This window comes from Papaver somniferum, chromosome 10 (genome assembly GCF_003573695.1).
Source record: "Papaver somniferum cultivar HN1 chromosome 10, ASM357369v1, whole genome shotgun sequence".
Lineage (NCBI taxonomy): Eukaryota > Viridiplantae > Streptophyta > Magnoliopsida > Ranunculales > Papaveraceae > Papaver > Papaver somniferum.
Window position 1 is genome coordinate 73,304,601 of NC_039367.1, and position 11,412 is coordinate 73,316,012.

The 11,412-nt window shown below is 37.7% G+C and overlaps 1 long non-coding RNA gene across 1 annotated transcript; it reads right to left on the reverse strand.

Annotated features, from left to right (window-relative positions):
- Window positions 1-9,563: 9,563 nt before the first annotated feature.
- LOC113315216 lies at window positions 9,564-10,652 on the reverse strand. Its single transcript, XR_003342854.1, has 2 exons — window positions 10,229-10,652; window positions 9,564-10,130 (listed from the first exon to the last, which is right to left on the reverse strand). It is a non-coding gene; the product is annotated as an uncharacterized LOC113315216 (long non-coding RNA).
- Window positions 10,653-11,412: the final 760 nt, after the last annotated feature.

Here is an 11,412-nt window from a genome sequence, read left to right on the forward strand (position 1 = left end):
TTCAATTGCTATGAGATCTTATGTAACTACACAAGACACAATTGAAACAAAGATGATTCGATTCGATTGAATCGGCTCATGAACATTATAGCCACGGTTTGCATAAAGCATTCCTTAGTAATTTAATGTTTCATGTTCAGAGTACATCTTTAGATCATAACCTCTAAGTTCACAAACAAGTTCGCGGACTTAAGTTAATCGGTTGAGTTTTCCAAACTCAGCAGAAATTCTCAGAAAGAAAAAATCCGCCAGTTCGCGGATTGAGTTCGCAGACTTAGCACACAAACGAGTTTTGGAAAATCCAGCAGAAATTCTTGGTCGAGAACTTCCGACAGTTCACGGACTTGGCAAGCCAATTCCACAATCCTCCCGATTTCTCTTGATCAACAAAGTTCGAAAACTTCGGTTCAAGGAATACATGGTTATGTAATCTAAACTCTTATTTCAATCATTGAGACATTCTTAGAGGACGCTATGTAGCCGTTATTCACAGACCGATTCACGTCAGAGCAAGTCTCAAAGTGATTGAAACTTTTCATGACTTTCGTCACTAGGTGAAGATAAACTTGATCAAAGCGAAACGCTTTACCAACACACGATTTCGAGATAAAAGATAAGCTATGAATGTTCAGCTCGAAATGTCAAATGTGTATGATCTAGTCGATATAGCATACGACTTTTGTCTCATAAGAAGTAGGAGATAGAAGAGATAGACTTTTGAGTAATACATAAGTTCAAGTCCCCACATACCTTTTTGTTGATGAAGTTCCACGGTTCCTTGTATAGATCTTCGTCGTTGTATGATGAATCGCCATGAAGTCCTTGAGCTCAACTACACTTTTCTATCCTGGTCCGAGACTTAGCTATGTAGGCTAGAAATCAAGACTTATAGTTTTGATCACTAACATTGACAAACATGCTTGAGATAGCAACGCATGCGAGGTTGACCGAGCTATGCTCTAACACCAATGAAGTCTTTAAGTCGTTAGCCTTATTTTAGAGAAGAAAATCAAAGGTTAATGGAGACCGACTCTAGCGGGCGCACTAGTAGCACACAAACGTGTGGGGATTAGTTTTGCACAATGCTAGATGTCTCCTTTATATAGCCTTTAAATCAGGGTTTTTCCTTAGTTACAAAGCAATCCTTATTCACCGTTAGATGAAAACCTGATTTAGATTCAAGCAAATATTTCTCAACCGTTAGATCGAAAACTTAGCTTGTCACACACACTTGGGTAAGCGTTTACTGGGTTCGTGAAAACCATGCCCAACCGTGTACGTGTATGTTGGTTCAACATAGTAACCCAAAAGTTTAACCATATGAGCATTTCATATTAACCTTGTTCTTCTTCACCATTACTAGTTCAATTGACTCAAATGAACTAGTTAAAGAGTTGTTCAATTGCTATGAGATCTTATGTAACTACACAAGACACAATTGAAACAAAGATGATTCGATTCGATTGAATCGTCTCATGAACATTATAGCCACGGTTTCCATAAAGCATTTCTTAGTAATTTAATGTTTCATGTTCAGAGTACATCTTTAGATCATAACCTCTTAAGTTCACAAACAAGTTCGCGGACTTAAGTTAATCGGTTGAGTTTTCCAAACTCAGCAGAAATTCTCAGAAAGAGAACTTCCGCCAGTTCGCGGATTGAGTTCGCGGACTTAGCACACAAACGAGTTTTGGAAAATCCAGCAGAAATTCTTGGTCGAGAACTTCCGACAGTTTGCGGACTTGGAAAGCCAATTCCACTATCCTCCCGATTTCTCTTGATCAACAAAGTTCGAAAACTTCGGTTCAAGGAATACATGGTTATGTAATCTAAACTCTTATTTCAATCATTGAGACATTCTTAGAGGACGCTGTGTAGTCGTTATTCACAGACCGATTCACGTCAGAGCAATTCTCAAAGTGATTGAAACTTTTCATGACTTTCGTCACTAGGTGAAGATAAACTTGATCAAAGCGAAACGTTTTACCAACACACGATTTCGAGATAAAAGATAAGCTATGAATGCTCAGCTCGAAATGTCAAATGTGTATGATCTAGTCGATATAGCGTACGACTTTTGTCTCATAAGAAGTAGGAGATAGAAGAGATAGACTTTTGAGTGATACATAAGTTCAAGTCTCCACATACCTTTTTGTTGATGAAGTTCCACGGTTCCTTGTATAGATCTTCGTCGTTGTATGATGAATCGCCATGAAGTCCTTGAGCTCAACTACACTTTTCTATCCTGGTCCGAGACTTAGCTATGTAGGCTAGAAATCAAGACTTATAGTTTTGATCACTAACATTGACAAACATGCTTGAGATAACAACGCATGCGAGGTTGACTGATGAGTGCTAAAAAGCGCATATTTCTATATATTTTTCTTGGCATTTAACTCATCTTTTGTGCATTAATTCTACATTTTATCCTATATTCTGTATTTTCATTGTTTTCAAGAATAAATATTTTTCTTAATTAATTTTGCATTTTTAGGTAATAAATAAAGTCGGATGACTTGCGGAGCAGAAAAGTGGTGAAAAGCCAGGAAGAATTACGCAAGGAAGCCGCAAAGAATGGAGCGCACGTCCAAAAAGCTAGGAATGGGCTCAAGAAGGAAGAATTGTTCTTAAAGAAGATATGGGCTTGGCATACCCAAGGCCCAAAACCCTTACCCAAACCCATTTTTTATATCCATACCCGCCTCCATTCTCAGCCGTGAGATCGGATCCATCTCATCATCCAATGGTCGCTTCTTCATGGTTCATCAAAATCTGAAGTCCCTGCAAAACACCATAGTACCTAAATTCCAAGCCTTCAGATTAGATCACATTTAGATCCTACGGTCGCTTCTTTGCCTGCTCATCAAATCTCGATACTTCCGCTTAACACTACAACACCTAACCTCGATCTTCGCCGTCAGTTTTGATGTATCTCGTCATCCAACGGTCTCCTCTCATCCATTTCCATCGCGCCGTTGGATCATTCCATCATCCTATAATCCTACGGTCCAGCTTCGCGAAACATCAAAATCCTCTACACCTGCTCAACACACTAGTATCCTATACATATACCCTAACCAGACGCCCCCTCCTTCTTCTCCATCGACTTCTTCTCTTCCCCCCCCCCCCCCCCCCCCCCTCTCTGCAACAGAACCACCTTCTCCATCATCACCACTACCCACTCCACTGCCATGCCACCACCTCTACCTGTCTCACATCATCCCTAAACTACCAACCCATCATCACCCCCTAACTATCTAGCCCCCTATTCCCTCAATCTCTCACGTTTCTTCCCTGAAACCCTAAGCGTTAGAGGTTGATGAAGTAGGTGACCTAGAGAAGAAATCAGAGGCATGGAGAGGAGCAGGAGACTAAGGAGAAGAATGGGTCGAAGTCAGTAGCGTGTAATCGCATCAATTTGGGTAAGAATTTACCAAACCCTAGTTCTGTCAATTTGGGGGTTTTTACATAAATCCTAATTAGGTTGAGATAGAGCATGGAGAAGATAAAGTGGGTGATATAGGGTAGGTAATTGAACCTAACTGTGATTTTCTGTCACATTAGGTAGAACCCTAATGTCTACTGTTTTGGGAATTTTTGGGTGAAAAGGGTGTAAACCCTAATTATGTAATTGGGTATAAAAAGGGGACTGTGGGTGTGATGTAAAGGCTTATGCCTGGATTAGCCAGTGTGTCACCCAAGAGCACTGGAATAGCCAGTGTCTCAAGGGTTAGTGTTTAATTTGCAACTATCTTTATGTTTATTCCATTACTCTTATTTAGTTTCGATTCAGTTCATGTTTTTGTTTTATGTCTTCTGTGTTTGTTTATGATCAGTTCAATGCTCTGTTTAGTAATTGTTTTGTTTTTGTTGCTGTTATGTGAGCTCACATGTGTATGTGTATAGCTAGGCTGAGATGATGCCTTAAGTCACTGTTAGTGGTGGAATGCTAGGTTATAATTCATGTAAATTGAGCTGATTGAGTAATGGAGGAATTTAGTGCTCAACTGTGCTTGTGATTGATTGTGCTGTCAAAAGACAGTCAATGCTAGGAGTAAACAGTTGAGCAAGCTTCTTCTCCTTCTATTCCATTTATGTATACCCTGGAACATAGGCAGGCTTGAACCTTCACCTAGCTCCATTAGGGACAGGGATTTAACATAGAATTACACCATCTGGCTAGGTCACAAGGTGGATTCATAACCTAGTTGTGTTGTTTCTCTATTTTGTATATGTAATTTTGCTCCCCTGCCATTGCCCTTGGCTTAGGCCTTGGTTTATCTCTTTGTCATTCTTTATGCCATTGTCACCTTCACCATCATCATTGTTGTTTGCTGTTTGCTTTTGCCATTGTAAATATCCATGTTTTACCTTGGCCTAGTGCCACTGCTACATTTAGTTTGCTCCACCTCCCCTACCATCTTCTTATTTCCCTGGCCTTGCTGCCAGTTCTGCTCAGTTGCCCTGCAACCCTGCCTGCTTACCTTCCTCCCCTACTGCTGCTGTTGTGCCTCTCTTCCTTTGCCTGTGCTGTCCACAGTACCAGTCCTCTCTTGTCACTGCCCTGTAAATACCCTCTCATGTTGGCCTTGTACATACATTGTTTCACTTTGTTACTTCCTCACTGTCACTTTCTGTTTGCTCACTGTCTTTCTTTACCATTCTTGTTCACTGCTCTCTTGTTAATGCCCACTTTGCTCTCAGCTCTGTCACTTCTCTTCTTCTTTAAGCCCACTGTATACTCTTAAGGTTAAAGACAGGCCCAGTTCACTGTGAACTCAAAGCCCAACGCACTTGCAAAGGTCCATAATCAAGTTTAGAGATCCAGGGCTCAGTTCACTACACTGAGCCCAAGCCCAAATTCAAAACCAAAGCCTAGTTCATAGCTCAGAAGCCTAGCTAATCTAAAGGCCCAGCCAACTGAGCCCAAGGCTCAGTTCATTCCAAAAATCAAAGGTCCAGTCCACTGACTTAATCAAAGCCCAAGGCCCAGTGCAATTCAAAAGACCAAAAGCCCATAAGTTCACAGTCAATCCAAAAGCCCACTGAGCCCAAAACCATTTCATTGTTACAAAAACCCACTAAGCCCAAAGCACAATTAGAAGCCCAATAGCAATTTAGAGCCCAAATAGCTAGAAACTCCAAACACCCCCAGTCTCTGTGGATCGACCCGTACTTGCACGAGCTACAACTGACGACCGTGCACTTGCGGTATTATTGTAGGCCCGTTTTTATCGCTTAATTTTCACACACCTCCGGGCCCACCAAGTTTTTGGCGCCGTTGCCGGGGACTCGGTTTGTTTCTCTAGTAGTTTTATTAGCTATTTTTGCATTTCACTGCATAGCATTTGCATCTGCATCTGCTTCACTTCATTTGCTGTTGGACCTGCTGTTCTGAACCAGTTTTTCCTCTGCTGGGACGCCACCAAGGAAAAGAACCAAAGCCCAACTGGGTTTTTGCAACAATATCAGAGCAGCTGGGCTGTGCTTAAAAGGTAACCCATTTAAGAGAACCCGAATTGTGGGCTTCCAATTTTTAATTGTGGGCTTGTAATATTAAAGCCAATTTTTGGGCTTTTTATTTTCTGTTGGGTTTGTAATTAATTTTTGTGGGCTTGTTTGTTTAATTTGTGGGCTTGTATTTAATTTTTGTGAGCTTGTTTAATTTGGACTGGTATTTTGTATTCTTGGTTTTTAAACCCAGCTGAGCTTGTAACCGATCACGCTAGGTTAACTCGTTAGTGGGCCGAGTACCCAAATTCTAGGCCGAGATTTTGGACTCAGTTTCACCAAACGTTTTCAAACCAGCTGAGCCAAAGCAAACACAAAACCAACAGTGGGCTTGCTCCCATTCAAAAACCAAATTTTATTTTCTTTTTTAAAAAAAAAAAAAAAAAAAAAACAAATTTTACTTGCTCCCATTTTAACAACCAAATTTTTTCTTCTTTAACCCATTAAAACCAAACTTGCTCCCAAATTTTAAAAAACCAAAAAAAATGTCTCCCGACAAAACCAAATTTTTCCCAAAAAGTCCAATCCCATTAAAAACCAAATTTTCTTGTAGATAATGTGTTAGTTAAATTTCCTTTTGTATATATTTTGTGCTCATCCATTGTGACTCCGAATATGTTGGAGTTTTGCCTTGGATAACGGAGTTTTAATTCTGCTTTCGCCGAAATCGGGTATTCTCTCTCCTTTTACTCTACTCAGCATGTCCCTTTCCATATGTTGCATTTTAATTCTTTCCATATTTTTAAACATTGAGGACAATGTTTAGTTTAGGTTTGGGGGTATAGAGTAGATACCACGATAATATGCCATAATTGAAAACAAAACTCCATCTTTTTGAAAAAATTGAAAAATTCCAAAAAAATTGAAAAATCAAAATAAAAAAATTAAAAATTGAAAAAACAAAACATAAAAATCGAGCTCATTTACCTTGAAATGTTGACTCTTGTGCAAATATGTAATTATTAGGAGTCTTAGTCTAGATATTTAGGCACCCTGATTCTAGCACAATTCACATAGTGATAAGAAATTTGCACGCGCACGATCTACCAATACATATATAGCCTCGATCTTCAAGGTGTTTGATAGGAAGTCACGATTGCCAATCACTTTAGAATACTGAACGAAACTTGACTAGCTTGTTCTTTGGTTGGTTGGGATAGAAGGTGGAGGTTACATTAAGAAAGACAACCATCGAATTTAACTGGGTGCATCAAAAAGGGCTACCTCTTGCAAAGTGTCATGTAATCTTTTGTTTCCTTTTGTATATGTATCAAAAGTGTTTCCTTATTCAAAAAAAAAAAAAAGAAAAGAAAAATCAAGTATTTATCAATTCCATCATCTCTTGTTCCAAAAATAAAAGAGAATAGTCAATGTAAATAAGAGTCATGTAAAGAGTCATCTTTTGTGTTTTATTGTAATAAGCAAGGAGGGTGTATGCCATTGATGTACAACGCGAGTAATTGTGAAATACCTCCAACTCATTCACAATTCTCGTAAAGTCCGGACAGCTAGCTAGATTTCGACCTTGGTTCTTAGCCTGAGAAACTATCTCTTGGTGATTAGTAGTCATAACTTCAGATCTTTCTTTACACATGTGTAGATACACTTTACACTCTTATCACATGTCTTTTTTTGTTATCAGTGCTAGGATTGTGCCTTTGATAGCTAGATTGACATCTCCATTTTGCTGTGAGCTTAAACTGTCTTGCACATGTCACATTTGATGGAATCTGAGCTTATATTTTGACCTAGAACTTTGTAGGTACGTTCTAAGCAAACCTTCACGAGACTTCACTCGTCCACTAGGGACACTTAGTGGTTTAAAAGGCTTAGTGCATACGCTAGATGTCTCCTTTATATAGCCTTTAAATCAGGGTTTTGCCTTAGTTACAAAGCAATCCTTATTCACCGTTAGATGAAAACCTGATTTAGATTCAAGCTAATATTTCTCAACCGTTAGATCGAAAACTTAGCTTGTCACACACACTTGGGTAAGCGTTTACTGGGTTCGTGAAAACCATGCCCAACCGTGTACGTGTATGTTGGTTCAACATAGTAACCCAAAAGGTTAACCATATGAGCATTTCATATTAACCTTGTTCTTCTTCACCGTAACTAGTTCAATTGACTCAAATGAACTAGTTAAAGAGTTGTTCAATTTCTATGAGATCTTATGTAACTACACAAGACACAATTGAAACAAAGATGATTCGATTGAATCGGCTCATGAACATTATAGCCACGGTTTTCATTAAGCATTCCTTAGTAATTTAATGTTTCATGTTCAGAGCACATCTTTAGATCATAACCTCTTAAGTTCACAAACAAGTTCGCGGACTTAAGTTAATCGGTTGAGTTTTCCAAACTCGGCAGAAATTCTCGGAAAGAACTTCCGCCAGTTCGCGGATTTAGCACACAAACGAGTTTTGGAAAATCCAGCAGAAATTCTCGGTCGAGAACTTCCGACAGTTCGCGGACTTGGCAAGCCAATTCCACAATCCTCCCGATTTCTCTTGATCAACAAAGTTCGAAAACTTCGGTTCAAGGAATACATGGTTATGTAATCTAAACTCTTATTTCAATCATTGAGACATTCTTAGAGGACGCTATGTAGCCGTTATTCACAGACCGATTCACGTCAGAGCAATTCTCAAAGTGATTGAAACTTTTCATGACTTTCGTCACTAGGTGAAGATAAACTTGATCAAAGCGAAACGCTTTACGAACACACGATTTCGAGATAAAAGATAAGCAATGAATGCTCAGCTCGAAATATCAAATATGTATGATCTAGTCTATACAACATACGACTTTTGTCTCATAAGAAGTAGGAGATAGAAGAGATAGACTTTTGAGTGATAGATAAGTTCAAGTCTCCACATACCTTTTGTTGATGAAGTTCCACGGTTCCTTGTATAGATCTTCGTCGTTGTATGATGAATCGCCACGAAGTCCTTGAGCTCAACTACATTTTTCTATCTTAGTCTGAGACTTAGCTATGTAGGCTAGAAATCAATACTTATAGTTTTGATCACTAACATTGACAAACATGCTTGAGATAACAACGCATGCGAGGTTGACCGAGCTATGCTCTAAGACATTGCCTGATTTTTTTCATCAGTATCAATAGCCCCATAAACACAAGTGATGAAAAATCTTCTCGTCACCTAGACTTGCTTCAAAATGGCACACGTTATATTTTGTTGATACTAATTTCATATCGATATTATTATGCCAGGCGATTGTTAACCCTTTTGCTATTCCCACAGACGGAATAATAAACCAATCATGAAACTTGGATTTTTTAAAGAATAAATCCATCTGAGACAGCGGAGCTTTTGTCTCGGCAAGAAACATTATATCAGGGTTATAGAATTGGCAGAGGTATTGTAAATGGTCTTTAGTGAGAGGAGTACCTATACCCTGTACGTTCCAAGACAAAAGCTTCATCTTGCTAGACAAAGCTACACTACTAAAAACAGAGAGAGTTTTAGCACTAGAGAAGAGAAAATTAAGAAAAAAATGTCCCTATTTAAAATCCTAAAAAAGCCGGGCTAAGAGAAAATGGATGATATCAAAGCTTTGTACGAGGAAAAAAAAACGGCTAAGAGAAAAAGGATGATAACTAAGCTTTGTATGAGGAAAAAACAAACGGAAAGTAAGCACTTGAAAAAAAAAAAGAATTGAAACCAGTCTTCACGACTAGAATGCAGCAACAGAACAAAAGATAGGCTGCTCAAAGCAATTTAAGTTGAATTACAGAAAACACAGGTACTAGCCAATATACGTTAAATTCACAGGGAAGCAAATGACCTGATCAGGTGAAAAAATAGCAGAGATATAACTAAATATGATGCTGAAACTTAAAGTTAAGTTAATTTTACTAACCAACCAGATTAAGACAATAAAAAAGAAGAGATTACAAAGCAAAGTCTAAACCAGTTTAACTAGGGATGCAGAACAATAAAAAGAAAGCAGAGCTGAATGGAGACTTTAAATTTAACCAACAAACTAGCAGGAAAAAGCGTACCAGAGCTGAACAGAACCATTAGTATCCACCAAATCATAAGAGTTACCGGATAGAGAAAGGAATTTCATACATGGGTATAACGGCCAATGAAATAGCAATACAAAATAAAATAAAATGACCAGTGCTTGATGAACTTATGAGATAAGAAGAACTTTGCAGAACAACTACTGGGTCCTAATAATAGCACAAAACTTCGTAGTATCTCAACACAAACAACCCCTTGGAGAAAATCTCACTGAAAATGCACTGAAGTAAGATAATCAAAGAGAAAGGAAGACAAGAGACGAAATTAAAAGATGATTAGAAAAGTTGAATTGAGAAGAGATGGGATAACAAAGTCAACTAAGAACCATCACTCAATAACATGGTGATACAAGCTACCACTGACTTTTTAACAAACAAGTTCTCTACAAAAAGGAAAGGGGAAAAAAATGAAATAAAGACAAACAATATGTGACCTGTTACATCAAGAACCTAATCAGTAGTCAACAAATAAACCTCACCAAAAAGACCCGGCATGGTGAACAAAAATAACAAACTGACCACCGAGAAAATATTATGTATTTCTTTTCCATTTTCCCCCTTTTTTCTGAAAATTAAAGAACAGAAGAAGGAAACCAGATCGGATTAAACATCAAATAATCAAGGGGAGAAAGAGATGGTACCGTAGGGGTTCAATAAACAAACCATCAGATGCGTAAGGATGATTATTGATAGAAAAGTAGGACCAAAATCCAAGCACTGGCCAGAGATTGAGCATCTTCATCGGAAAAACAAAAAAATCAAACCTAAATCGAAGAAATCAATACCCAAATCGAAGAACAGAGGAAAAATCCCGGTAACTAAAATGAATTGGCGGCCCTAAGGCCTGCATCGTTCCGGTACAACAAGGTTTAGCAGCTCATGGGATGGTAGAACCCAATGATAATATTTATTCTAATGATTATCAAACTAATCTATTAACTTAACTAATCATATTTAATCACTAAACATGATCAGTGAGGGTAGATTAGAAATTATATAAATTACCCGGATAGGGGGTGACCTTGATTTACTATTTAAATCTCGTTTTTGTCTTTTTCCTATATCCCAATTAATTTTAGTATTCCCGAATTGCGCGTTCTAAAAATACTGTTGGTATTATATTTATTGAATTATATAGTTTTGTATTGATTAGGGCGTAGTCTTTTCAGTTCAAACGATTTTATTCTCTACTTTTCATGTTCACCATAACTTCTATTTGCTTTTTTTAGGATTTTTTTTATTTCTCCTATATTAAATCTTCATTTATTTTGTTGTAAGTCCTCAAAGATATATTAGAAATATCAATTTTGGATTGCTGAACTCCATTATATCGTTGAATATTTTACTGTTGACCATCAGATAGAGGTTACTTTACAATCTTGTTATGTTGTAATTGCTTAAACCTATGTAATCTATGTTTTAAAACTAAGTTACATTACTCTTGTTAAATATATACTTATTTTATCCTTTATTCTTTATTTTTTATTTTAAATCTGCAAATCCACTTGTATCCAATCCACGGTGTCAAATCCAACGAGTAATGTAATGGACGTGGGTGAAAATCTTAGATTCGTCATTTAGATGCGTTAGACGTTGATAGCGAATCCGCATCCATCCATTCGTTGCTCACCCCTAACGGTGGTAAGAAATTTTTTAGAGATTTGCTTAATGCGTACCTTAGAAAAAGAAAAAAAATTATCCCCAAAAAACCTAAACTCATATTTGAGCAGACCAACCACCATTTTCAAACCTTATAACCTTGTTTTACTTGTTTGTGCAACTTTTCTTAGTTTTCATTAGTCATCGATATTGTTCTTATATTTTCTAGGTTTGATTTGTTGCATCTT